General features: G+C 47.7%; 1 long non-coding RNA gene across 1 annotated transcript in view; it reads left to right on the forward strand.

Moving 5' to 3' along the window:
* The window catches only part of LOC147108093 (uncharacterized), an 89,715-nt gene extending 66,718 nt beyond the window's left edge, over positions 1-22,997 (forward strand). Inside the window, exon 3 of the long non-coding RNA XR_015080517.1 lies at positions 20,924-22,997. This is a non-coding gene — a long non-coding RNA (uncharacterized LOC147108093). The remainder of the gene's footprint in view (positions 1-20,923) is intronic.
* Positions 22,998-26,504: the final 3,507 nt, after the last annotated feature.

Here is a 26,504-nt window from a genome sequence, read left to right on the forward strand (position 1 = left end):
ACATGTCACAACCTGAGGACTGTTTAAAATTAATACTGAATGTACCCACTGATGTACAAAGACTGTTTAAATTAATATTGTTTAAAGTAATATTGTATGTAACCAACGAAGGTCAGAATTGTTTGACACCTACAGAATGTTGGAAAACTGTACTTTTTGTTATGTAAGCTTTGGCAATATGGTTCCCTGTAAACTTTCATGCCAATAAAGCATTTGAATTGAATTGATTGATTTAGGGAGGGAATTCCAGAGCTTGGGGCCTAAGCGGCTGTCTACTTATAGAAACATAGAAGATAGGAGCAGGAGTAGGCCATTTAGCACCTCGAGCCTGTTCCGCCATTTAATGAGATCATGGCTGATCATCCAAATTCAGTACCCTGTCCCTGCTTTCTCCCAATATCCCTTGATCTCTTTAGCCTTAAGAAATATATCTAACTCCTTCTTGAATATATTTAATAAGTTGGCCTCAACTGCCTTGTGTGGTAGAGAATTCCACAGGTTCACCACTCTCTCTGGGTGAAGAAATTCCTCATCTCAGTCCTAAATGGCTTACCCCTTATCCTTGGACTGTGACCTCTGGTTCTGGACTCCCCCACCATCAGGAACATCCTTCCTGCATCTAGTCTGTCTAGTCCTGTTAGAATTTTATAAGTTTCAATGAGATCCCCTCTCATTCTTCTAAACTCTAGCGAATATAAGCCTAATCGACCCAATCTCTCTTCATACTTAAAACAGGCCCAGGCCTATTGAAATGGCTCCAACCTTTTCGCTCCCGACACGGGTGGGTGGCTGGTATGTTCCTCTTGTTGATCCGCCCGACCGTTAAAATCTGCCTCATTGTTTAGTACCAGCCTTTAATTCTGAAAGAAAGGAAGATGTAATGATCAGTGATTGTTGTTGCTGGCATTCAAAGGGATCACACGACATCCACTGGCATGTTCCAAAAACCAGTGCAGGCTGGTTCTTCGTCAGGCGGTCACAGCTGCTCTGTTTAAAAAAAAAAAGCTGGCAGCGTCTGAAACATAAGGGTAGTAAACACCTTAACAAAATCTGTGATTTTAGTCGCTGATCCTTGCTGGAGTTTTGGAGCTGTTGGTGACCCTCTAGTACCTCACCCAAGAGGTCATTCATCTGGTGTGAGCAGGCTCTTTGACCATGAAGGTCCCACAGCCAAACCCAACTTTGTTCTCATCTGATACCCACAGACTCCAACAGGAGTCAGTGGATAGTGACCTGCAGTAGGAACCATCTAGGTCCTTCACACTCCACACTTCACTTCAACTAGTTGCATTTATTTAGCGCATTTAACATCATAAAATGTCCCATTGTGCTTCAAAGAAAGACTTGCATTTATATAGCGCCTTTCACAACCACCGGACGTCTCAAAGCGCTTTACAGCCAAGGAAGTACTTTTGAAGTGCAGTCACTGTTGTAATGTGGGAAACGCAGCAGCCAATTTGCGCACAGCAAACTCCCACAAACAGAAATGTGATGATGACCAGATAATCAGTTTTTTGTTATGTCGGTTGAGGGATAAATATTGGCCAGGACACTGGGGATAACTCGCCTGCTCTTCTTCGAAATAGTGCCATGGGATCTTTTACGTCCACTTGTGAGAGCAGACGGGGCCTCGGTTTAATGTCTCATCCGAAAGACGGCACCTCCGACAGTACAGCACTCCCTCAGCACTGCACTGGAGTGTCAGCCTAACTTTGTGTTCAAGTCCCTGGAGTGGGACTTGAACCCACTACCATTCTAGACTCATAGGTAAGTGCGCTACCAACTGAGCCACAGCTGACATTGTGGCTCAGTTGCTAGCACAAAGAGGAGGAACGGAAGCCAAGCACTAATTAGGAAAGGTGCATGAAAGCATAGTTGAAAAGATAAAGTTGGGACTGGAAGAGGATCCTCATACTGATGATGGGTGCGCTTACCAGTCTCCACAAGGGCCCCACTAATCCAAGTGTGGCTTGGACCCCCGAAGTGGACAATGTTGTTTTTACAAATTACTACCCGATTCGGCCCCTTATTCAAGGGGTTGATGGTCAGGGTTGGGTTGGAGAGACGGGCCTGAGTAACCTGCTCCACGACGGATGGGCAAACACTGGCGTCTCTGGCCAAGTGATGTGGCCAAAGTGGCGCCTGCACCCGCCTGTGTCCGTGTAAATGAGTTGTCTTCCCACTGACCCTGCAAACTCCGGCGGAGGCAGTGCCGGAGGGTACCAGCGGGTGCGATCCCACTGGATCGCGACCCGAGGAATTTTGGGGCGGTGTACACTTTTCAGAAGTTGTTTGGTGAAACCTGGCCAATTTTTTCAAGATTGTTACGGAGACACCAATGTCGCCAAACTCTTTGGTGAAATTAGTAGATGAACGCTAAATGCATTTATATGGCATCCCTTTCTCAAATTAAATGGGTTTATGTCTCTATTTAAATAGGAGATGAAGAACGTCATCCTTGAGCATAAATCATTCATACACTAACGGTCATTTCTACGCTATAATAGTTAAAACTGCTGCCGTTAGCACCTCCCCCTCCTCCATTGTTCTCCTATTCCCAACAGGCAAAAATTAACACTGAACAGAAAGTTCTCCTTATTTCTAGATGACCTTCTCTGTGCCAGTATCCACCCCTGTGATATCACTAATTAGAGATGCACATGGTAAGGAAGTTTAAAAGAGGAGGAAATCCTGCATTCAACCAGGAAGAATAAAAAGGATATTACCGTTTCCATTTAAGTGCTTTTCCTGGTGGGCCAACCAGAAATTCAGGCCGATGGCAGTATTTTTGTCCGAGCGCCTTGTCAGATATCCTGACGTCATTCTTTCGGCGCTAGTCACCAAGCGTATCTGCTAGCAGAAGAATGAGTCCATTCGTCAATAGACAAAACACTGATCGAGAGAGTAAGCCCCGAACACGTACAAAGAGATAAGGAGGGAAGGCTGAGAATGTACAACACCATAGTTATTGGTACAGAATTCGCTTCTCTGCAACAGTGGATTCATCAGATTAGCTAGTGAAAATCAGCAATCTGGCTTAGTAGACAGTATTGCTTTGATATATCAAGGCCTCTGATCTAGGGTGTGAGTGCTTGCAGCTGTCTTATTAATATAGAACATTGGTAAGCTGGCCTTGGTTCAGATTTTTTGGGTTGTTTTCACTCAATCCCCCTCGAATGGTCTTGCCTGATTCTGAGCTGATTTGTTTCAGAGTACATTGCACCACCTTTCTCAACAGGTAGCAGCTTATATTAAATAACAACAGAAAATGCTGAAATCACTCAGCAGGCCAGGCAGCATCCATGGAGAGGGAAACAGAGTTAACGTTTCAGGTTGGAGACCTTTCTTCAGAACTGGTAAAAGTTGGAGATGTAACAGATTTTAAGCAGGCGCAGAGGCAGGGGAGGGTGAGGGGGTGAGGGGAGGAAGGAACTGAAGGGACGGTCTGTGCTAGGGTGCAAGGCAGGAGTGGGTAAGTGTTGCAAATGGGGATGGCAGAATCATCAACAGCTGCCGCCTGAAACAATGGGGGGTTATCGTCTGAAATTGTTGAACTCAATGTTGAGTCCGGAAGGCTGTAAAGTGCCTAATCAAAAGATGAAGCGCTGTTCCTCAAGCTTACGTTGAGCTTCCTTGGAGCAGTGTAAGAGGCCGAGGACAGAGAGGTCAGAGTGGGAGTGAAGCGGTGAATTAAAGTGACAGGCGACCAGAAGCTCGGGGTCACCCTTACGGACTGAACGGAGGTGTTCCACAAAGCGGTCGCCCAATCTGCGTTTGGTCTCCCCAATATAGAGGAGACCGCATCGTGAGCAGCGAATACAGTATATTAAATAGCAAGAAGTACAAGTAAATCGCTGTTTCACCTGGAAGGGGTGTTTGGGGCCCTGGACAGTGGGAAGGGAGGAGGTAAAAGGGCAGGTGTTGCATCTCCTGCGCTTGCACGGGAAGGTGCCGTGGGGAGGGGAGGGGCTGTTGGGGGTGACATCTCCCAACTTTTACCAGTTCTGAAGAAGGGTCTCCGACCTGAAACGTTAACTCTGTTTCTCTCTCCACGGATGCTGCCTGGCCTGCTGAGTGTTTCCAGCATTTTCTGTTGTTATTTCAGATTTCCAGCATCCGCAGTATTTTGCTATTGGAGCAGCTTATATTGCTTGACAGCTGATCTTCAAACTGTGTCAAATTTCAAATGAAACGCCTTGAATTTAAAATTCTCATCCTCATGTACAAATCCCCCCATGGCCTTGTGCCTCCTTATTCCTGTAACCTTCTCCGGCCCTACAACCCACCCAGAACTCTGCGTTCCTCCAATTCTGGTCTTGTGCATCCCAGATTTCCTTCGTCCCACCAATGGCCGTACCTTCAGCTGCCTGGACCCTAAGCTCTGGAATTCCCTCCCTAAACTCTCCGCCTCTCCACCTCTCTCTCTCTCCTTTTAAGATGCTTCTTAAAACCGACCTATTTGGACAGCTGACCTAACGGGGCCGATTTTCCTGGAGCCGTCAGACGGGGTTTCAGGCATGCGGGGGGGGGGGGAGATCCCAAATTTGGGGGTCCCGACACCATCCCGCCCAAAACCCCGCTCCACGCAAGTTACAGAGGCGGCGGGTACCCGCCCCGCACTGGGACCCGCCGACCCCAGGCGGGTAGGGATTAGTGCCAATTAACTGCCTGTTAACAGGTAGTTAACAGGCAGTTTTTAGCCTAATCCCTATTTTGAGGGGTGTCGTGTGGGATTCCCGACGGCTCCAAACCACGCCAGGTTAGAGCAGGCGGGCCGTCGGGTTGAAGGGGTCGCGATGTCGGCGCTCAGGTGAGTGATGGGTGCATGAGTGCAAAGGTAAGTGTGTTTGGTGTGTCTAAAGTGTGTAAAGAAGTTTAAATTACCTGTACTTACTTCACAGCCTTTCTTCCTGTAGCCGTCGGGAGCCCATCACTCAGCCGGAACTTAAAGCAGAATGGCTGCGATCTGTGAAAAGTGACAGCCTTCAGCTTTGAGTGCCGGTCAGAGTTCTAACTGAGCCTGTGTAGAAGGACTCAGGTTAGAAGTCAGACTGTCAGTGTTTGACAGCTTCAAACAGAATCACAGAAACCCCACAGTGCAGATAGAGGCCATTTCGGCCCATCGAGCCTGCACCGACGCATATCCCACCCGATCCCCGTAACCCCTACACCAACACACATCCCACCCTATCCCCGTAACCCCACGTATTTAATCCCCCTAACACTAAGGGTCAATTTATCATAGCCAATCAACCTAACCCGCACATCTTTGGACTGTGGGAGGAAACCGGAGCACCCGGAGGAAACCCACGCAAACACGGGGAGAATGTGCAAACTCCACACAGACAGTCGCCCGAGGCCGGATTCGAACCCGGGTCCCTGGCGCTGTGAGGCAACAGTGCTAACCACTATGCCACCGTGCTGCCAGCTGTGAATCACTGATATTTCATCTGTCAAGAACTCTTGACAGATGAAATTGCAGTCTGTGATGCCACCTGTTGCCAGGTGGCCCTTAATTGGCCTGCTGAGCCCGCTGGGCGGGCTCAACAAGGTCAATCAAGGGAAAATTGTGCGGATTGGCCGGACGTCGATGTAGGCGGGTCTAAAACCTGAAAGTTGTAGTCCCGCCTTCTTCCCGACAGCTTCGGGAAAATCGACCACAATGTCTCCTTCTTTGGCTCGGTGTCAACTTTTGCTTGATTGGGCTCCTGTGCAGCGCCTTGGCACCTTTTACTACGTTAAAGGCGCTACATAAATGCAAGTTGTCGTCGTGTCAAGTAAAGCTTGGTTATGTCATAGTATCTTCCAAAACAGCCGTGTAGGGGGCAGAGGACTTCTTTAAAGCCAGATATCGGTGCAAATTTGTCTGGGCCCGAATTGGGCCTCGGGCCTCATTAACATTTTCGGCGCCAGCTGCCAGCACCTGTCTCGTCTCCGTTGCGCACTGATGATGAGGAATGTTGGGCCACTTGTCTCACTGGCAATGGCCTGAAGGCAAGACCTCGGGGCAGGGGGGGGAATGGGGATTGCAGCAGGCAATGGGCAAGGGGGCAATTGCGACGACTGAGGAGCCGGCGGGAGCGTCCCTGCTCATCCGGGTGCCAAAGAAGACTTTAAAAAAAACAAATGTCTTCATGCGCATTAGGCCTCAGATTCCTTAGCGGGGCCAGTTCAGACATCTGACCTACTCGTCGCAGACCAGTCTCTGTGAGGGGAATCTAAAATGGGCATTAGGCCTCTCATTTACATATGCAAGGGGCTTAATGCCAGTTTTATGCCTGAAATATGGCCCGACCCAATTTCGGGTTGGATGCTTTCCAGGTGAGCTTGGGGCGTAAGATGTTGGCCTCTGAAATCGGACCTCGTTAAGCCAGGTTTACACCCCTAAAACGGGCAGAGCGAGGTCCAATTTCTACTCCCAGACTCTTCATCTCCCCTTTGGCACCTGAACTGGTATCACAGAAGGGGCTTACTTTGCTGACAATTCAACTTCTAATTAATGGAAGATTGAATCATTACAGAGGAACAAATGTGTCTCTAGCAAAGGCCACATGGGTAAGATATTAGTCGACTCATCCTTTCTGGATACTTGTATTTTGTTTCGTTTGTAATTAGGCTCATTTATTTTTGAAAGTGCAGACATTTCTGCTTTAGTGCATCAAGTGTAGGCCTAACAGGTTAACTCCTCCTTAAAATGGCAGAGAGAAAAATTTCAGATGAACACATTAGTGTCCACGTGTTAGTTTCCCAAGGCATAATTTTAAGGCGTTTTAGAATTTTGATTTTTTTTTTTTGCTCATTTATTCCTTGATCCCTCCCTCTCTGCTGTAAAATAACTGACAGCAAAATTAGTCTCATTTCAGCTAACTTAGAGAATTCCTGTTGCATAATAGTAGGAAGCAAATTGTAAGAAGATAACTCCTTCAATAGGATCTTTAAAATAGTCACAATGGTCAAATGAATGGATTCAAATTAGACTTGCCAAATGCCATTAGAACTGAGATGTTACTGAACCTATGTAACAAGATTGACAATATCAGAGAGACTCCTATAGAATCCTCAAGTAGGGCAGGGACCGTCGTGAATAATAATTTATGGAAATTGGCTATTTGACCTAAGAAGGGGCGATTAGTCAATAACTTGATCCATAAATGAAGTAGGTTTGAACGAATGAGTATTTGCCCTCTAATATCAACAACAGCTATGTAAATATACATTGTATTTATATATGTTGTATATTTAAAGTCAGGAGTGTGATTGAATACTCGCCACTTGTCTGAATGGGTGCAGCTCCAACAACACTCAAGAAACTCGACACTATCCAGGACAAAGCAATCTGCTTGTGGATTCCCCTCTACTGTGGTTGACACAGCCCTCGACTTTGTCCGTTCTATCTCCCGCATTTCTGCCCTCACCCCTGCCCCTCCCTCCCGGAACCACGATAGGGTTCCACTTGTCCTCACCTTTCACCCCACCAGCCTCCACATTCAACGGATCATCCTCCGCCATTTCCGCCACCTCCAAAGTGATCCCACCATCAAACGCATCTTCCCCTCCCCTCCCCTTTCAGCATTCCCTCCGAGACACCCTAGTCCACTCTATCACCCCCAGCACCCCTTCCCCTTCGCCCGGCACCTTCCCGTGCAAGCACAGGAGATGCAACACCTGCCCTTATACCTCCCCCCTTCCCACTGTCCAGGGCCCCAAACACCCCTTCCAGGTGAAACAGCGATTTACTTGTACTTCTTGCAATCTAGTATACTGTATTCGCTGCTCACGATGTGGTCTCCTCTACATTGGGGAGACCAAACGCAGATTGGGTGACCGCTTTGCGGAACACCTCCGTTCAGTCTGTAAGGGGACCCCGAGATTCCGGTTGCCTGTCACTTTAATTCACCGCCCCATTCCCACTCAGACCTCACCGTCCTCGGGCTCTTGCATTGTTCCATGGAAGCTCAACATAAACTCGAGGAACAGCACCTCATCTTCCGATTAGGCACTCTGCAGCCTTCCGGACTCAATATCGAGTTCAACAATTTCAGATCATAACCTCGGCCCCGATTACATTTTTACTTATATTTTATCCACATCTTTGTTTTGGCCCTTTTCCCCCCCCCCTTTTTTTTTCTCTCCCACATGGCAGCTGTCTCTCATCCTGCCAAAACATTTCACACCTAATCTGAGCCGTCTTTTGTCTCCACTAGTCCCATCACCATCTCGTCTCGTTTTGAATATCTCTTAATGGCCTAGAAATTCACTAGCCTTAGCGCCGCTTTTGAGGCGCTAGAGGGACTAGCGCCAGAGTTATGGCCAGTTTAAAAATTCCCTGGGGCCCTAAATCGGCGTTGCACCGGTAGCGCTGCGCCGGCACCGATGACGTCATCGGTGTGCGCAGCGTCCCGGTTGCCGTGGTAACCCGCCCGAACTCCGAAATTGAGTTGCGGCCGCCTCGCCCGTGGCAGCCGCAAGCAACGTTCTGGCAGAGGTGCCTTACTCCAGTTTGCGCCGGCGCATTAAAGGCCCCGCGGCGGCCGGCCACTTTCCCGCCGGCCGCCTGCCCGCAGCTCCCTCCCCGGACTTCTCCCCCCCCCCCCCCCCCCCCCCGGAACAGATGCAAGCCCGGCACTTGTCCGAGGTGCCGGGCTCATTTTTAAGCTGATTTGCGCGGGCCGCGGCCGGGTGCAGGCAGCTCCTCCTTAACGGGAGGAGGAGGCCTGCACGTCCCCAGCCTGCCGCACCGCATCGGGTGCCGCAGCGCCGGAATTGCGGCGCGAAACGGCAGTTAGCGCCGATGTACTGCCGCAAAGACCCTTCAGTAGCGCCGGCAGCCGTTTGGGCGCGGCGCCACTGAATTTTTGGCGCGCGCAGGGGACTTAGCGCCGGCACTAACTTCCGGCGCTAAAGCCCTGGCTAAGCCAAAACCCAATTTCTAGGCCAATGTCTCTTCATTTCTTTTGTTCTCTCCCAGCCCTGCCTTTCGACCTATTTCATTTCCTTTCCAGTTTTGAAAAAGGGTTAGACCCGAAACGTCGACTCTATTTTCTCTCCACGGATGTTGCCTGGCCTGCTGAGTTTTTCCAGCATTTTCTGTTGCTTGATTGCTATCCCATTCACTGGCTTAAACATCCACTCCCTCCACCGTCGGAGTATCTTGCTGGAGTTTGTACTATCTACAGGATGCACTGCAGCAAGTTGCCAAGGCTCCTTCGGCGGCACCTCCCAAACCTCTGCTACCTAGAATGACAAGGACACCATCCCCTCCTAGTCGCACAACATCCTGACTTGAACGTATATCGCCGTTCCTTCGTTGTCAAAATCCTGAAAGTCCCTACATAACCGCACTGTGGGAGTACCTTCACCACACGGACTGCAGCGGTTCAAGAAGGCAGCTCACCACCAACTTCTCGAGGACAACTCGTGATGGGCAATAAATGCCGGCTTTGCCAACGACGCCAGCATCCTGCAAATGAATAAAAGAAAATATATTGGAAGAAAACGTTTTCGCACTTTTTTATATACAAGATGGCAATGGCTTACAGAATCCAATATGACTAATTTCACATTCTTCAGGAATTTTGATCAGCGTTCTCTGGTTGAACTCATTCAGAAATAATGCACACTTCCCAGATTATCAGACTTCATGAGATCAGCCACAGCCTTACAGAGTAATTTGAATAAGCTTGCAGTGTCCCAATAGTAACGGTAGAATTTGATTAAAGATTGAGTGAAAATGAGTTTCCCGTTCCCCTGGGTGGCTGCAGATTTACAAAGCGAGAAGGAGACATAGCTTTCATCTGAGGCTCATCACTAATACACGAAGGGAGGGCTGGCGCTACAGCGAAAGAATTCAGGTCAAAGTGAAAAGCAGCATCGATAATTGATCAGGCTCCGACGCCTGTAATGGGGAGCGACAGCTAGTCACACATCCACAACAGCCTTCAATAATTCTGCACAAGACAATAAAGTTTACTGCACACTCTACAATGGGAATTTCAAAATACACCCCAAGTGATTGCTATTAAAGGAAGGCAGTTAACTAGAGATTACTGCGTTTTGTTCACTGTTCACTGCCTAAATGTTTAAAATGATTGGCAATAATATCCTCTGATGTTTAATATTTTAGAAGTTTAGCAACAGCCCACAAAGAGTTCTGTCGAGTTTCTTTTCAAATTTCAGTTTCACTGCTGAAGTGTTTCAGTTAACACAACCACTAATGAAGCCCCCAGTTTTATAGTATTTATAGGTTTGACAACTCTTCCTGCCAAACTTATGAATGAAGCATTCCCTGCTACCATTGGCTCTCCATGGCCCACGTGATCCCAGGGGACGCATCGAACTAACTACGCCCCTGGGATACGCAAGCACTGCAGTTGGAGGAGGCCCAGGATCAGAATCCCACGCTGGCCCACAGCTCAATGGCCGGCGCGCTAGCTAAGTCCAGGTCGGGGGCTTGCACCCGCGGGAAGCCCCCGACCCGAATTTCTGGGCCATTAAGTAGGTGCAGAGATGGGGGGGTGGGTTAGGAGGGGAGGAAGGAATTGAAAGAACATACTGTGAAAATGGTGCAAATGGGAATGGCAAAATCATACAGCATGATAAATGGGGGCAGGGATTATTATCTGAAATTGTTGAACTCGATGTTGAGTCCGGAAGGCTGTAAAGTGCCAAATCGAAAGATGAGGTGCTGTTCCTCGAGCTTACGTTGAGCTTCACTGGAACAATGTAATAGGCCGAGGACAGAGAGATCAGAGTGGGAGTGAAGCGGAGAAGTAAAGTGACAGGTGACCGGAAGCTCAGGGTCACCCTTACGGACTGAATAGAGGTGTTCCGCAAAGCGGTCACCCAATCTGCGTTTGGTCTCCCCAATGTAGAGGAAACCGCATCGTGAGCAGCGAATACAGTATATTAAACTGCAAGAAGTACAAGTAAATCGCTGTTTCACCTGGAAGGGGTGTTTGGGGCCCTGGACAGTGGGAAGGGAGGAGGTAAAAGGGCAGGTGTTGCATCTCCTGCGCTTGCACGGGAAGGTGCCAGGTGAAGGAGAAGGGCTGTTGGGGGTGATTGAGGAGTGGACCAGGGTGTCGCGGAGGGAGCGGTCCCTTTGGAATGCTGAAAGGGGAGGTGAGGGGAAGATGTGTTTGGTGGTGGGATCACGTTGGAGGTGGCGGAAATGGCGGAGGATGATCCGTTGAATGTGGAGGCTGGTGGGGTGACAGGTGAGGACAAAGAAAATTTGCTCTTCGACGAACCTTGTCTTATTGGTTCCCTTACGATTTAAGGGTAAAATCTTGGTGCCTCAATTGGGCCACCAGGAGTGCAGTGGGGTGGAACTTTAGCCCGCCGCTTTGACTTTGCAGTGTCTTTGACTTTCCAATTCCTTGGGATGGGGTCATTCAGGTAATAGAGGTGGGCGCCTGCGCCTGTACCAGCGCGACAAGTGGGTCCGCCCAGTTTTACCAGCAGATAGTTAGAACGGCATCCTGCTATCCAAGAGAGGGAGTCAGAGGCTGGAGTGGGCCCAGAATGAAGGTCTGACCATTTTTTTCCTGCTCTTGTCTTCCCTGACAGAAAGCCCTGTCTGGAACAGTAATCAGTTCCTCTTGGATCAATTGCCATTCTATTCCTCGGTGTTGGAGACCTCTTGCCAGAAAGGAACCCACACTTAGGCCCAGGGCGGTGCAGGCGGTAGGAGTCCCATGGTGGTCCAGGAACCCCCATCTTAGACAGCCCCCCCCGGCTCGGAAGTTTTTTGGCCTACCTGAATGGTAAATTCGAGTTCCACCTCTTTTTACGATCCCTTGGGAGGGCAGACAGGACCTCAGTTTAACGTCTCCTCTGAAAGACGGCACCTCAGACCCTGCACCACTCCCTCAGTACTGCACTGGAGTGTCAACTTAGATTATGACAAGTCTCTGAAATGGGACTTGAACCCATAACCTTCTGACTCAAAGGGGGTGATTTTGCCAAAGGGGGCACGTTGGAGATGGGACTGCTGCTTGTCGGGTTTCAGTCCCGCCTCTATCGACTTGTGGCCAACCCACGCTATTTTCCCTTGATTGACCTTGTTAAGCCCGCCCAGCGGGCTTAGCAGGCCAATTAAGGGGAAGCCGGTTACAGAGAACGTCAGTGTATGACGTTTCATCTGTCAAAAATTTTTGACAGATGAATTGTCATCGTTTGACAGCTCTGTGAAGCTGTCAAACACTGACATTCTCTGTTGTTTAGTGAGTCCTGGTACGCAAACATATTTGGTGAGCAGAAAGCAGTTGGCTGTTGCATCGGAGAATGCAGCAGCCATTCTGTCATGTCTGCCGTGGAGATGCCGGAGCCTCCGGATCCCCAAAGATTGAAGCCTGCAGGAAGAAACAAAGGTAAGGAAACTTTTTCTAAGACTTGTCACTCACCTCACATACTTACCTCTCCACACTTGCACCCATCACTCACCTCCACAGCGCACTTTAGGACCCCTCCGACCCCCACAGACCCACTGCTCGCCTCGCTCACCCTGGCGGGGTTTCCCGACGTCGGGAAGCCTGCACCTCTGTTGGAAAAATAGGAATAATCCTCTTAACTGCCTGTTAACTACCTGTTAACAGGCAATTAAGTGGCTGTAATCCCCTTCCCACCTCCAGGAAACGGGACCCGGTGCGGGTCGGGTGCCCGCCTCCTGGGAAGATGACACGGAGGCGGGTTGGGGCCAGGATGGGCACCCGCCCCCAGATTCTGCCATTTCCCTGGCAGTCCCACCTCCAAACCCGCCTCCCCAGGGCTGGCAAGATCCAGCCCTTTAGGCGAGAGCGCTACCACTGAGCCAAGACTGACATCTTCAGGTGAGGCGTATAGAACTGTTCCCTGAGTAGTCTCCTCCGATATTTATCTAACTCCCTTTGTACATTAGAACTTTATTATGACAAACTCTGGGTAAAATTATATCCAAGCAATTTGTGTCAGAACACATGTAGACGTTAATAGGGATTTGTCATACAATGGTACTAAAAATATTTTATATGGCAGGATTACAGATTGCTGAATTAATATTTAAACATTAATTTAAATATACTTCTGGAATGCTCAGTGCCATGAGCATAGTTATAATTCTGCTGGTTGAGGAATGGCCAAACAAAGCATTGGGAATTTAAGGCGCTGTCCCGCGCAAATAAATTGACAAGACTCTGGAGTCAAAGTTTTCGAATGTGTAAAGCTCGTTTGTTTTTTTCAGCCACAAAGTGGATGTCCGAAGATGGAGCAACGGTCCATCACGCGGAATGTCAGACCATTTTCCACATTTGGTGGGAATCACTGAGTGCAGGGAAATGACGGTCGCAGGGAAGTCCCACCTATAATAGGCAGGGACTTGAGCCACGATTTTAACTCGCGGCACGAGTGCAGTGTATGGTTACAAGGGATTCCGTGACCGAGTTGTAACACGCCCGACCGCACCATCCTCCTTCACTTTTCTCCTCCGTTGTCCAGTTCGGTGGGACTGTCCTCGCTCGGTTCCACTGTTTACCTATCTGATTGTAGCCAGAGCATCTCCAGCAATGGCTTCTCTTCCCATCCCCATGCCATTTACCTCAGGAGTCCCCCAAGGATCTATCCTTGACCCACCCCCCTCCCTTCTTCAACTACATGCTGCCCCTTGGTACCATCATCCGACGACATGGGATCAGCTTCCACAAGCATGCTGCCAACACCCAGATCTACCTCTCCACCATCAGCCTTCTTGTCCATCATCCAGTCTTGGATGAGCTGTAATTTCCTCCAGCTTAACATTGGGGCGATCAAAGCCATCATCTTCGGCCACCACCACAAGCTCTAGCCCAGTGCATGGTCACTGTCTCGGGCTGAAATAGTTTGCAACCTTGCCCTCTTATTTGACCCCAAGGTGAGCTTCCAATCCTATATCTTCTCTATCACAAAGACTGCCTACTTCCACCTGCGTAACACCACCTGCCTCTGCCCCTACCTGAGTACTTCTGCCGCTCCAACCCTTATTCCATCCATTTGTCACCTCCAGACTTGACTATTCCAATGTCCTCCTGGCCAGCAATCTGCCCACCAACCTTTGGAAACGTTAGCACATCCAAAACTCTGCTGCCCATATCCTTACCCGTTCACCCATCACCCCTGTCCTCGCTAACTTACATTGGGTGCCAGTTCCTAGCGTCTCAAATTTTAAAATTCCCATCCTTACATTTCAATCTCTTCATGGCCTCGCCCCTCTCCTCCAGCCCTACAACTGCCCCCACCCCCACACCTTCCGAACCTTCTACTCCTCTGACTGGCTTCTTGTGCATTTCCCACCCACCCCCTTTCACTCCGCCATTGGTGGCCGTGCCTTCAACCACCTAGGCCCTAAGCTCGGGAATTCCCTCCAAAATCTCTCTGCCTCCCCACCTCCCTCCCCTCATTTGAGATGCTCCTTAAAACCCCCACCATTTTGGCCAAGCTTTTGGTCACTCCTCCTGAACCCTCCTTCCTTGGCTCGGTGTTCATTTTTTGAATATGCCTTTGTGAAGCATTTGGGATATATTTCTATGTTAAAGGCACTTTATAAATGCAAGCTGTTATTGTGCCACACATTCCACATGGACTTGCAGCCAACCCCTTTCACAGGCACATCAGCGCAGGCAGCTGTCGACTGCCCTTAACTTTGGTGCTTCAGGTTTATTTCAGGATGCGACTGAGGGTATCAGCAATTTAAGCCAAACAGCTGCCCTTGGATGTATAAAACAAGTGACCAATGCCTTGTTTGCTTGAGCAAGCAAAGTGGCCACCTTCCCCATGGACAACCGATAGCCGCACGAGTGCCCTGTGCAATTTTGCACAATGGCAGAGGGCTATATATCTTGCCCATGTTGCCCTACTTGCTCTTTCCCATCACGGCACTACCCATGTAAATTGGAATAGATTCTACTCTCTGAATGCACAACACATTTGCAAACATCAGCACTGCTTTATTGCAAGGCACTGCTCTCTTCCTAGGCAGGTGTCATGGTGCCTTCATTTTAAGGCAGTGCACTGTTCCACCAGTATTTCACGAAGAAAGTCAAGTCTCATGGTGGCTTCTGGCCGATCAAGGTTACCCTCTGCAACCATGGCTCATGACACCTCTGTGGCATCCCAAGAACCAGATGAGCAGGGGTGTAATGATGTGCACGCAACCACCCAAATAATCATCGAGCACACCACTGAAATGTCGTAGCAATGCTTCAAATGCCTGGATACATCTGGAGGCATCCTGAAATAAAATCCTGCTAACATTTCAAGGATTGTTGCACTGTACTGTATGCTGCACAACTTTACCCTGCTACAAGACATCATTATGGAGGAGAACCTCCCCAGCTGCACCAAGGGGCCATGAGAGGAGAAGAGGAGCTAATGAGGCTGTAGAGCAAAACCCCATGACGACTAAGAATTATTTGGCAAGTTCTCAAACAAGATCTTTTTTCTTAATTTGTATATTTTCTTGCTGCAGTAACAGTCCTGCCTACATCTTCCCCATGTCCTCTGGTGTGAGCTCATTGACAGTGCCTTCATTCTTTCAGGCAGCTCACAAATATCACATAATAGACAGAGATCATCGGTGCTATGCCCATGATTTCCTGACTATATGCAAGCTGGTGGGCAAGGCTCCCCATGAGTTGCACTCATTCACAAGATCGGCTTTCTAGTGTCCGGGGCCGACATTTTTCCTCATTGACTATGAATGGTTTGAATTTGGCTCCTTGGTCTTTTGCTGGTTCCTCAACCTGTATAAATGTTTAGATTAATCTAACAGGTGGGGAAGTGGAGAGACACACACGAGGGAAGCTGTTAAGGGAGAGCTAGAGTACTAGGGGGATAAGTTTTGATGAACCAAATGGTTGTGATTTCCCCTGCCTACTATGTTGTGAAGCAATCCACGTAAAGCATCCTCAAGATTAATGCAAATTTGGATCCCATAAATGATATCGCTTGGCTGTTTGATGAATTATAGATCGTGTCATTCTGATTGAAATTCAGGACTCGCTTAAAAAAAAATCTTTTGTAAGTCAATGAAGGAAATTCTGTACCTTTCATAGTAATTCAACTCCTCTGTACTTCATTATACAAACCCATTGACCCTTGAGTCCTATTTGCATTGGGAACCAAGCCAGATCAGGGAACGGTGATCCAGATTAATGCGATACACTTCAACAGTTCACTCTTTGTGTTTACATTAGGGAAAACAATACTGATTTATGACCATCACATGCCCCAAACTCATGACATTTAATGCGTTTGACATTTGACTTTTGGTACACACCTATAATCTGAAGTTATCAATTGGTATTGAAGTTATTACCTTGAATAGGTGTGTTGAGAAATTGGCTTAAAAAATGCAAGGCATATCTGAGAAATGCAATCTCAGCTGGAGAGAGAGAGAGCATTGCGTTACACAGACAAGACTAGCTGGGCAATGACTACAAGTGAGCTATAATTTGCTTAACTATCAAAATTGTATCCTTTTATATTGAAAATATTGGGACATAATTGGCTCGTGCATATCCCCGATTTTCATCGCTCCACCATTGGTGGCCATGCCTTCAACAGCTGAGGCCCCAAGCTCCGGAATTCCTTCCCTAGCCCTCTCTACCTCTCTCTCCTCTCCTCTTTTTAAGATGCACCTTAAAACCTACCTCTTTGACCAACCTGTCCTAATATCTCCTTATGTGGTTCGGTGTCAAATTTTGTTTGATAATCGCCCCTGTGAAGCACCTTGGGACGTTTTACTACGTTATAGGTGCTGTATAAATGCAAGTTGTTGTTGTTGTTGAAATTCCAAAATGGAAAAAATCCACTCGGCTTTCTGTATGCTTTCTGTGGGAAGTGGTGGAATTGGTTCCTCTCCTTGTTCTAGACAATCTTCGTCAATCCATTTTGTCTGGAGAGAAGGCCACACACACACACTCACACACACACACACACACACACACACACACACACACACACACACACACACGTCCTCCTTGGCTTTCAGTATCAACACTAATAAATGAGTTGGCCCAAGCTACACCAGGAAAAATGTTGGGAAAATCTTCCTTGCCATCTCCCCTACAGTTGGCGAGGTTCCGTTCGTGGAGGTGGGCGGGGGAGGGTTTTCCAGAGTAACTCGGGCAGGCTTGGAGGACTACCTGGGCGTGGAGTGGGGAGGGGATGTGGGGGAATCCCATCTCTGGTGTGCAGTGAATACAGGAAAATTGGACGGGGAGGAGTGCACTCTAGTAAGGGATCCCCACCTCAATTTTACATCCATTTAAATGAATGGAGGAATAATTAGGTGGGCTCCATTAAGGATGTGCACTCCTTCCTGTCTGATTTTCTTCCATTCACTGTGCCCAGGGTATCCAATAGCCTCAGCCACGTGGCCAGGAAACTGTACAGTTTGTTAATGAAACTTATTTTATAAAATGGATAGATCTGATCTCTGATAGCGCCAGTGTAATATCCATTTTTATAGGACTACCTATGCCTATTGTGACACCATTTAAAAAAAAATCTATTGATGGATACAAACAAAATTAATACTTCTGTTAGCTGTTTCTGCAAGGTAAAGAAACATAGTTTTAGGTGTGGAGTTATTATTGTGCATTTGAATTTTGGTTTCTGTCAAACAGAAATTAGTATGCTAGTATCGACTGAATATAAAGTAATCACTATCAATCTGTTGACAATTAAATATTGCATGCAGAAATTCAGAGGATTATATCCTATGCTGGTGTCCTTTTTTTTTAAAGCATTGTTTGAACGGTTATGAGTGTGTTAAGATCTTTTCTTCTGACATATCTTTACAGGATCTTGTAACAGGTCGGTCAAGGTATCTGACTCGGATCAATGACTCAGGCCAACCGAGAGGTAGTGGTTTTGATTAATAGTTGTGCCTGTGACCTGTGAGAAGTGCCAGGGTCAATAATTGGCTCGAGTCCTTTTAACATACAATTATGTGCCCAGGGATTTCGAACTACATATTTATATTGAGCTAACTGCACTTAGCTCATCAGTCAGTCTGTAGCCAGCGGAGCGAGCAGGCTGGTTTGACTCCTTGACCATATTTCACCAGTTAAAAAGTGAGCATCCATTTTCAAGGTTTAATGTATGTTGCAAGGTAGTTCAGGGAGAGGAGTGTTTATTGTTTTTGATACACATCGTGAAGGATGGCAAAGTTTGCAAATGACTAAGTACAGTGTTTGGCACTCAACACTGTGCCCTTACCTATTCCATGTTAAATAAATTGTCTATTGGCTTATAACCTGAGCCTTAGTCTGATAGAGTGTAAATTCAGTCCTCTGACTGGAAGAGAAGGAGAATCACATGGCGACATTAAGCCAGCATACAGCGGCAAGAGCTCCCTGTTCAATCCCTGGGTCTCCCTATTTCTTACCTAGATCTTGGGCAGGTGGAGACACACTCTCTGGTTTGCAGGGGATGCAAGATCTACCAGAGGCAGCTTGTCAGGCACCTAGAATTTTGTGCTCACGAGCTCTAGAGATTGGCGCAAAAGAGTCTTAGGGGAAAAATTGAGTTGCACCCCCTTTGGGGCGCTAACTTTGCCGGGGTGCTAAAAGTAGGCCTTACACCTGCTTTTACCAGGCATAAGAATTGTAAGGGTTTTCTGCGGGCAGAGGGTCTCCAAAAAGCAGAACTCTCCGCCCACAGAGGCCCTGCTCCCGAGCTTTCTTGACAGATTGGAAATGCCGGTTTTCAGCACAGCGCGAACCCACCCGTAGGGATCGGAATATCCGGCCCAATATGTTTCCCATTATGTAGTATTGGTACCCATATAAATCACTCGTAAATCAGGAAGCACAGCTTATAAGGTGAGTAGTGGGGTTCTACAGGGAGGGCCCATTGCCATGGTAACACACTGGCTTGGTTAGGCATGCACAGCTATCTATCAAAAAGGTCACCAGCCACCACTGACCTGAACTCAAGTAGAACCCAAAAATGTTAAAACTGATCATTAACCAAACATTGCTTGACATGACCTGGTTTCACACTGCTGCTATCATTCATCCTCTACAGTCAAATTTTGGATAAAAAAAATAACAGAAATAAAACAGTAATGCTATAAAATTAGCACAGGAACACTTCAATAATGTTAAACATCTGGAGATTTAGTGGAAATAATGCAAATGAATGCAAGACTTTTGCACACTTCATCCAAAGTCACTACTCATCAGCCCTGACACCACGTGTCATCACCGACTATCTTGCAGCATCTTTCTATCTTGACCTGATGTAAGAACTGAACAGCAACAATAGAATAGCTGAGCTGCTAAACTACAGCCCCAGGCTGCAGGCCCACACTCCTCCACCGCCTCAGCAGCATGCACCAGAACTGTCAACGTGCCCGCTGACAGTATCGCCACGGGCAACTCCAGCATTCAAACACAGCTCCGTACATAAATGTAAGGCAGAACCTCAACTTATTTCATTTAACAATATTTTTAACATCAATACAGCTGAGGTCACTCACCCACTGCATGACTGGAACAGTACAGATTCATGACATTCAGGCAACTCATGGATCTATCTGGACATAATGGCCTAGAAATTCGGGAATGCCCATGTATGGCCCAATATCGAGTGTGCCTCAGGCCTACCCGTTTTGGTGCAGTGAGAGATTGTTCACTGCACCAAACACGTGCCAGTAGTCCAACACTATCCAATTCCGCCCCCATTGCCTTTAAGAAAGCAAAAAACTGGTAAGAGACAAAAAAAAACTTTTTTTAAGGACAGTGTAGGGTTGCCAAGCCTCCAGGGTTATCCTGGCATCTCTAGGAATTAAAGATGCGAGTAACCTAGGATAAAAACAATAGGGGCTTTAAAAAAAAAGTTACATTTTTTTTTGAACACTTTAATTTATAAGAAAGAAAGGTTGCATTTATATAGCGCGTTTCATGACCTCCGGGTGTCTCAAAGTGCTTTACAGCCAATGAAGTACTTTTTTGGAGTGCAGTCACTGTTGTAATGTAGGAAACACAGCAGCCAATTTGCGCACAGCAAGCTCCCACAAACAGCAATGTGGTAATGACCAGATAATCTGTTTCAGTGATGTTGATTGAGGGATAAATATGGACCAGGACACCAGGGATAACTCCCCTGCTCTTCTTCAAAATAGTGCCATGGGATCTTTTATGTCCACCTGAGAGAGCAAACGGGGCCTCGGTTTAACGTCTCATCAGAAAGATGGCACCTCCGACAGTGCAGCACTCCCTCAGTACCGCACTGGAGTGTCAACCTAGATTTTTGTGCTCAACTCTCTGGAGTGGGACTTTGAAGCCCACACCCTTCTGACTCAGAGAGCAAGAGTGCGACCCCCTGAGCCAACGCTCAGTGAACTAGCTGATGAGGGGAGAACTAGGATGTTTGATTGGGCGGGGCGGCAGGTCATGTGATGAAACCTCCAGGACTACATCCAACCAGAGTTGGCCGCCCTCGGACAGAGGGATGACAAAAAAATCCCCAGAATTAAATTGTCTACAACCAGAAAATGATTGAGTGTCAAAATTGAAATATTAAATCGTTTACATTTTTTAGTTTATTTTTTTTAAATGTTTTTTTTTAAATAGCGCGGAACTATTGTGTTACATGTTTGCTGGACACTCTCCATCAAGTAACAGATGCTGCATGTAACTCTAGATTAATGCACAGTATACTAGATAATAAACGTATTTTGAAAATGTATTTTTGCTGGGATGTGACACTGAAAGGGTTAATTGGACTGGCTTTAGAATATTGATTTAAAAAATTTAATCACAACTGCAGACAACGAGAATTCAGTCTTCCCAAAATCTGCTTCTGACAAAGCTTTACAGTTTCCCTGACTCCAATATCCTAGTGGATCCAGCCATCTGTGTACTGTGTCTCTCACCTCACCCACCATGTGATTTTTTTTCAGCGAGGAAGTTCTTCAGCTCATGCTGTGTGGAACCAGGAGGCGTGTTCCAGAATGGGCCCAGGCTCCAACAGGCAATCATTGGCGAAAAGCCTCGGGAGACCTTGAAGCTATGAAGAAAACACTGCCTGGTGTCCAAGTGACTGAGGATAGATGTGAGACAGTCAGTCTCGCTGTATCGATTGATACCTGAACCTGATATAGATTGGCCTAACATCATCCCCTGCTGAGCAAGGATGGAGGAACATGGGGGTGGGGGTGGGGGAGGGGGGGGGTGCAGTAGTGATGGTGGGCATCCAAAAAGTGAGATTCAATTTCAATTTTATTTGTCACATAAACAAATACAACAAGTGAAATTCAGTCAGTGAAATGCTTTTTTCTTAACGAGCCGAGCGCACCAATCAGCAAAGGACACTTAGCTGCCTGGTACGCACGCAGCCCGCAAGGACAGCAGCCATCTTCATTGGCGCCATGGAATTATGGAATTCACTCATGGAATTATGAACAAGGAAATTTTTGTTTTACATTTCATGGAAAAAATTGAATGCAATCGCCAAAACACTGGTTAAAAATCCTGGGATCCTCTAGAATAAAAACATTTGATTTGATTTATTCAGTCACTATAAATCAAGGGTCCTGATGGTCTCAAGAGATTCAAAATTGAACTTTACTGGGAGTCTCCCTTGAGTAGTTAGTTAGTTAGTTAAGGAATATGTACACTGCTTATTTTAGCTGCTTCAGTCTAGGGCACTGGCCCAGCTTGCGCAGGACATTCTTAACAGGAACTAGTGAAGGACACAACTAGACCTCCATGTTGTAAAACAGTTGATTAAAGCTTTGTTTAACGCTTAGACCAAGTGCCTAGTAGTTTTCTTACATCACCTTTATTTCTCCTATTGTGGCACTTCTCCTAGGTACCGATATCACGAGAGGTGGTGAATGTAACATGGAAATGAGGTGGGCCTCCTCTCATGGCAGCTTGCTCTTGGGAGGGAGCAACTGCTGGCTGCGCCTCTGGACCTTATGCCTGGGCAGCCTGGTGTCGCCCCCTGTGTTTCATCTGCATGGTGCTCTGAGGGGGAAACCCGGATGCTTGGCACGTGCTGTGGTCCTGACAATATGGCAGCCTCAGGCAGGTCTATTCCAGCCGACGCCATTCTACTGACACTAAGAATTGATGAACATAATTCATCAAGTAGACAGGGATGAATGTGGAGTCTTGTGGGTATGTGCTGATTCATTGGAATGCCACGCAAGTGTATAAGTGTGCACTCACTAGCCTGGGGCTGGCATTGTGCCACCCATCTTATCATCTCCCTCGGCTAGAGCAGAGAACTTCCCCAGCAGCTTCATGCCCTGCCCTTAATAGGAGGGGAGTTGTTTGATATTGGAGATACGCCCTCCAGTGCCCTGCATCTCACAGGCATTGTACATAAGCCTCTCCTGCAAAAAAGATTGAGCGTATTGGGTAAAGGCAAGCAATTGAGGGCGGCCTCCCAGGTGGCATCGGACAGCGGGCATAAGAGATGTGATGTGGTGCTATCACCCTGTAAGTGGAGGAAGGGTGTAGTGTATGTAACCGTCTACCTTTAAGAGAACTATTGTATGTAACCGTCCACCTTTAAGAGAACTATTTTAGGGGTTGCACTACTTTATTTTGGCTTCTGTATACTGTAATACCGGTAGTGACCACACCGGTATATAAGTGCTGGGTAAGGATTTATTGGGCAGATTCGCCCTGACCTTCGAATAGTAAAGTCCTGTTAAAGTTACTCTGGTAGTCTGTGTATTACTTCGCTATACAACCCACAGACTTTACAGTGGCGACGAGTTCGATCGTACCCTGCGGCAACAATACTTCTGAAACAGTTAACGAGCGTCGAGAAGAGGCAACCGCCCTCGTCGTTTTGCTGAGAGAAAACTCGAGTCTGCAGAGCAAGAAGGAAGGAAGACTTCAAACACGAAGCCTTCCATCAGCAACAGGCACTGATTGTCCCTTCTGCCACGGTGGGGAGTGAGCCGATCAGCACGAGAAGCAAGTCGGCCACGGTGACTGTGAGTAAAGGGAAAATAGAAAAAAAAAATAAACGGAGGATAAGGGCAGTGAACTCGACCACGGTCGAGGGGGAAAGGAGCCGAACAGAAGTCGGGCCCAGAGGCGCTGAGACGGGGCAGCGTGGAGCACGGAAGCCGCGGTACAAGTGGGCTGGGGAGCGTTGTGAGACGGCTAGACCGCGACGGCGAAAAAGGCTGGACAACTACCGCGACCACGAGGCGCTGCGACCGGGATCGTAAGGCGCGGGAAGATATAAAAATAAATAAGCCACGGAGAACTCAGCCGCAGCCGGGGAGGAAAGCACCGGACTGCGAGAAGCTGGGAGGCGCGATTGGGGTGAAAAAGGCTGGACAGTGATCGAGGCCACGAGGCGCTGCGACCGGGATCGTAAGGCGCGGGAAGATAAAAATAAATAAATCGTGGAGAACTCAGCCGCAGCTGGGGAGGGAAACACGGACTGTGAGAGGGCTGGGAGGCGCGATTGGGAGCCCGAGAGAGAGCGAGCGAGAGCCGCGCAAGCGGGAGAGACAGAGCCCGAGAAAGAGCGAGCGAGAGAGACAGAGCCCGAGAGAGAGACCGAGCGAGGTTCCGGCCAGCGGCTTGCAGCAGCTGCCGTGAAGGACCAGGAGCTGGATCTGTCCGACGCCAACTGGTTGTCCCCAGCGCCGGTTGCCCCTGCCGAAAAGAAGGGGGGGGAACAAGGAACGCGATCGGCTTTTCTAGCGCGCGCTTCAGAATAAACTGAAGCCGGCGCACAGACCGCAAACCCCGTAAACCAGCGGTCGGCGCCCGAGGGCAAAGCTTACCCTCCCACCAGAAGAAGACAAGCGCGGGAAACCGCCATTTTGCCAGTAGGCGGGGAAGAAGACAAGCGCGGGAAACTGCCATTTTTGAAAAAAAAAGAGAAAAAGTTAAAAAGTTAAAGAGAAATTCTGTTGTTCGCAGAAAGATAGTGAGAGATAGTGAAGATGCCTAAGCATGGTAACATCAACAACTTCGATGCCGAGGTGGAAGATTGGGCCACGTACGTAGAACGTATCGAGATATATTGTGAGGCCAATAAAATAGAAGATGATGATAAAGCTATAACCTTGCTAAACGCGATGGGGGCGAAGACATACGGCCTATTGAAGCATCTTCTATCACCAGCTAAACCGGCGGATCAGACTTTCACTAATATTGTTGCTGTCCTGAAGGATCATTTGAACCCCACACCGTTGATGTTGGCGGAACGATTCAAATTTTATGCGAGAACGCAACGGAAAGAGGAAAGCAACGCGGAATACTTGGTCGAACTGCGTAGATTAGCGAAATACTGCCAGTTTGGAGGAAATCTGACAGAGGCATTGCGAGACAAGTTCGTGTGCGGGTTGTCGAAGGAAGGAACGCAAAAGCGACTGCTCGAAGAGAACGACCTTACACTTGATAGGGCTGTCCTTATTGCAGCATCACACGAAGCCGCAGCGAAAGGAACTGCGGAAATGCAGCTAAAGGCAGCGGTACTCCGTGTGGATCAAATTACTTCGGGTACAACGAAATGTTATCGCTGTGGAAAGACAACACATGACCAGAACCAATGCTGGTTTAAAAACCAGGAATGTCGAAAATGTGGCAAACTGGGTCACATCGCTAAAGTATGCCGGTCAGGGAAGAAGACCAACAACCAAAAAAAGCCATCACAGGAAAAGTACAACAAAGTACACAAGGTGGCTGAGAAGAGTTCAGACAAACAGAATTCGGATTCAGACCCAAACGGCCAGGAACTGAGAATTCACAATGTGAGTAAGGAAGCTGACCTACAAACTATCTGGGTCATGCTAAAAATAGCCGGAGTCCAAGTGAAAATGGAATTGGACACTGGATCAGCCCTATCAGTCATAAATCGAAGGGATTACAACCGGCTATTCTCACATATACCCTTGAGAGATACCAAGTTCGTATTGCAGACATACACGGGGCATAAAGTATACCCCATGGGAAAGATAAGAGTCAAGGTGAGAGACAGGGGCAAAGAACACCCAGGAATGGACTTATATGTACTACCTGAGGGAGGACCACCACTTCTAGGATGGGAGTGGATCAAGAAAATAGACATGGAATGGCACTACCTAAAGGCAATAACGAGTGAGGACTCGGGGCAGACAATCAGCTCAGACTCTGAAACGGATGACGATAAGACCAGCCCAAGTATGAAAGACAAGTCTAAAATGGACTTGCTGACTAAGGTTGGAAAAACGAAGGCGTGCATAAATGCTTATGCTCCAGAGGAGAACAAAAGTTCAGAACAGAATTCCACTGAACAACAACAACATAGTTTGACAGAGAATTCTGGGTCTGTTCAGTTTACAGACATATACATTACGGAGGAACACCGAGCTCGAACTCAACTTTATGTCAGATTACGACAGCAATTAGAACAATTGAGTTGCCGTCTCGAGCAAGAGATGAAAGCCATGAAAAAGTTCTATGACACCGAATGGGAGAATCTGGAAAGACAACAGAAGCAGCTGAGGGAGAAAAGGGAGCAGGAACACACAAACCGTCTGCGCGAGGAGGCCAAACGAATCAAAGCTGATTCGGCTTCTGAAGGTGCGTGCTCTAATCTGGTGGAACAAGATGTGCAGCAACTGAAGGCGATTGGTAGCAGGTTGCAGGCAGATAAGGCTGATTTGGTCGACATGACTTCCGAGCTCCTACTGAAGTTGGGTGCAGCATCACCGGACAATTCATTTGTGGAAATTCGAATGGTGGGGGCTGCGGATGATGGCGAAGTAGAAACAGCAAAGGAGCCCCAGGACAAGGTTATAAACAGCCCTGCAGCTAATGGGAAATGGAGGATGGCAGAAGAGTCAACAGTCAGCCAACTCCTTCATATGCTGAGGGATAAGACTCTACAATGGAAAAAACATAAACACGAGCCTCAATCGTCAAAGGGAAGGGGTTCGGAGCTCTCAAAAGTTATTGGAAGAGCTGAGGTGGCAACACAGACTGAGAAGACTGCAGCAGAACAGCCTTTGGATGCCGAAAGTACGCTGACGCACGTCAAGGTAGAACAACAGAATGCTGAAACAGCTACTTCAGTAGAGGGATTGAATAGGCCGATCAATCAATCTCCGAATGAAGTTGAAGTATTGAAATCACAAATGAGGTCATTAGTAAAAGACTTGCAGGAAGCCCAGAAAAAGCGGGATGAATCTGAACGCATGATGAAGTATCTTCAGGACAGATGTCAGGATGTGGAACAAAAGCCGGCTAACGTCCAGCTGGGTAAGGAGGAAATAGAAGACCCTCTCGCTGGCCTACCTCAGGACGACACCGAATATTACCAGGACCTGTTGAGTGACACTGAATATTACAAGGACCTGGTCTGCCCAGCTTGTGCTGAAAACTCCCAAAGTGCAGAAATCAGGATGAATCACTTAAAGTCTAAGGAACATAGGGAGATGGTGGCGTTACAGCTGGCAGCTGACAAGGGAGCCCAGAGAGTCTCCAAGAAGCAGAAAAGGAAAAGACGAAACAGAAGATGAT

This window comes from Somniosus microcephalus, chromosome 13 (assembly GCF_052327205.1).
Source record: "Somniosus microcephalus isolate GS21.2 chromosome 13, FLI_Smic_1.0, whole genome shotgun sequence".
Lineage (NCBI taxonomy): Eukaryota > Metazoa > Chordata > Chondrichthyes > Squaliformes > Somniosidae > Somniosus > Somniosus microcephalus.